Raw genomic sequence first — 3,527 nt, forward strand, 5'->3', positions numbered from 1 at the left:
ACTACACTCTCTGAGTGGTTGGCGTTAGGAAGGGCATCCAGCTGTAGAAACTCTGCCAAATTAGACTGGAGCCTGGTGTTGCCATCTGGTTTCACCAGTCCTCAGTCAAATCGTCCAACCCATGCTAGCATGGAAAGCGGACGTTAAACGATGATGATGATGATCACATGTGGATTGTTGGCGATTTTTTTCCTCCGACTTCCTTTTCTCTTGGACTTTCGTCTATCTCCTGTTTCTGAAGAAGAGCTTTGCTCGAAACGTAAAGCACCTTTTCTTTCCTTCCCTGAACGTCTTTTAATACTTTGCATGTACCATGTCCTACATATACTTATATATATATATATATATATATATGTGTGTGTGTGTGTGTGTGTATATATATAATTTTTTTTATATATACCAAGGCCTATTTTATGGTTGACACAAATCTATAGTAGAAGACATTTGCTTGAGATGCTGCATAGCAGGATTGAACCCAAAAACATTTTGCTGTGGGGGTGAACTGCCTAACCACATGCTTGCACCCATTGTGTTCCTGTCTATCCTAGTATCCCATACTAGGGCCATGTATAAAAACACTCATGCTGGCACCATGTAAAAAGCACCCAGCTCACTCTGTAAAGTGGTTTGGCATTAGGAAGGGCATCCAGTTACAGAATCCATGCCAAAGCAGATAACTGGAGCCTGGTACAGCCTACCAGCTTGCCAACTCCCGTTAAACTGTCTAGCCCTTGCCAGTATGGAAAATACGATATTTTGACTAATTGGTAATTAGAGTTTGATAAATAAATACATAATTGAAATAAGAACTGAAGTTAATATGATGAACTAAAACTGATGGTAGTGCTCCAGTATGACTCCAGTTCAGTAACTGAAAGTAGTAAAAGAATAAAAGAATTGTGTGACATGCTAAACATTTTATAACTTTGTGTAATTGACACCTTGCTATACTAAAATTGTTAATTCTATAATGTGGCTACAAAAAAATCATTACTGATTTACGACGCCATTCAGTGGATAATTAAAAAGTTTCCCACCTGCGCTGTAAATTACTAAACATTAAGGTGTCTTGGTGAGCTAGTGCCAGCTTAACCCTTTAACATTAAGATTATTTTGTCAAATATAATGCCTATTTATTCACAATGTTTTGAATTAATCATGCATTATCTTGTAGCTCTGTGATTTCAATGATGTGATTGCTTGTTATAAGAATTACATTGTAGAAGAACCATCTTAAAGGGCTTTTAGTCAAACAAATCAATCCCAGGACTTATTGTTTGTAAGCCTAGCACTTATTCTATCGGTCTCTTTTGTTGAACTGCTAAGTTATGGGGACGTAAACATACCAACATCAGTTGTCAAGTGATGGTGGGGCAACAAAAACACACACACATAAATACATACATATATATATATGACAGGCTTCTTTCAGCTTCCTTCTACCAAATTCACTCACAAGGCTTTGGTTGGCCTGAGGATATAGTAGAAGACACTTGCCCAAGGTTCCACACAGCGGGACTGAACCCAGAACCATGTGGTTGGGAAGTGTGTTGTGCTTCTTACCACACAGTCACACCTGCACCTATATATATATATATATATATATATGACAAGCTTCTTTCAATTTCCATCTACCAAATCGATTCACAAGGCTTTAGTCAGCCTGAATCTATAGTAGAAGACACTTGCCCAAGGTCCCACGCAGTGACTGAACCTAGAACCATGTGGTTAGGAAGCATGCTTCTTACCACACAGCCATGCCTACACCTGATGATATTGGAAAAAAAATCTTTTTTTCCATTCACATTTATCTTATACTATTTTAGGGTTTGTCTTACCATACTGGCTGGCATGGCTTTTGTCTGTATAGCTGCCAATAATTGGCACATCTTCAAAGACATAACAGAACAGGTAAGGTAAGTCTATTCTAAATGCAGGTATGGTAACAGTTTGTTTACTGGAGTATGTTAAACTTGAGGAAAGGATTTGTGGGTGAAAATTTTTACTCTCACACAACTATTTCTATCATGAAAAATGTATTTATATCATTTCTTGTTTTCTTTCTTATTTTTTTGTTTGTTTGTTTTTATTTCTATTCTTTTAACTGTTTACTTGTCAAATAACTGTTTACTTGTCAAATAACAATGGCGTTGGTGAAGAAGCAAAAAAAAAAAAAAAAAAAAAAAAAAAAAAAACTTACATGTCAACTTCATTGACAGCAACGTATACACACAAAACGCGAAGGTAACCATTGAAATGCTGACTGTGATTTTAATGTATCTTTCCATGTGTTATATTGACAGCATTACTGTAAGGACTAAGAATGGTGATCATGATGTCTTCAATGAATATAGAAGTGATAAAGAGTTTTGTTGAAGATTCAGGTTTGTAAGAAACAAAAATAATTTACTGAGCTCTTATGATCAGGGATTTTGCAAAGTATATAATCAGGAGCTTTGCTTCAACCTTTGATTATCCCTTTTTTTTTTTCTTAGACATAAATATATCAAGGACTTTATTATCTAATGTGTTCTTTTTCTAAAAGGACTTGTTGTGACTTGAGGGAGATTTAGTTACTCTTCTTATCAGGTTGTACAACCACATAGATCCTGCCTAGCTGGCCTGCCTTCTATTTGAGAAGTAAGGAACCTATGAGCTTTACACCTTCTTTCTAAATGAGTAAATAAAACACTTAATGTGGTGATATTTCATTGAACTTCATACATGTTATTTGTGTTACTTAGTCACTGGTTAACCCTGATCAAAAGCACTTCAGCCATGGCTATTCAAGGGCATTGTTTACCTAGGACTATATTATGCAATGTATGCTTCCTTTCCAAGACCCTGAGTGTAATTTGAGGGAGATTTGTTGTTTCCCCAGATAGTCCATACAATCCAGAGGTTAGGACTCCCTAAAAAAAATCCCTTGGTTCCAGCAACAATGATCACCACCAGTGGTTTGTTCTTGCCACTGACCATGAATCCTGGCATCTCAGTCCACCAAGCAACAGCCTCCTTTGAAGACACCCTCAAGAACATACTTGCAAACAATAGAAAGAGAAAGAGAGAGAGAAAGAGAAAGAGGGAGAGGAAGAAAAGCAGAGTCACTACAACCAGCCCTGATCAGCTCACCTTACCCCTGCAGCCTCCATGGTCTTACTTTTTGTCTGTCCCAAATCAGACTTGTCAGACATCAGCAAGCCTGCAGCAGAAGTGGATGTCTTCTTTAAATCTATGTTCATGAAGCCAAGCCATGATATATATATATGTGATCTTCTTCTAGCACATTAGCAGACCACCTAGTGGCCTCCTTTATATATATTTTTATATATACATACATACATATACATATATATATACATATATATATATATATATATGTATGTATGTATTGTCTTTGCTGAAACTTGTTCAGTCCAAGTTGATTACTTTCATATGTAGCATGAATGTAGAGTTTCATATTTATTATTCAACAGTTTACTGAGAGTGTGAGAGAGAGAGAGAGAGAGAGAGAGAGAGAGAGAGAG

Source organism: Octopus bimaculoides, chromosome 23 (assembly GCF_001194135.2).
Source record: "Octopus bimaculoides isolate UCB-OBI-ISO-001 chromosome 23, ASM119413v2, whole genome shotgun sequence".
NCBI classification, from domain to species: Eukaryota; Metazoa; Mollusca; class Cephalopoda; order Octopoda; family Octopodidae; genus Octopus; species Octopus bimaculoides.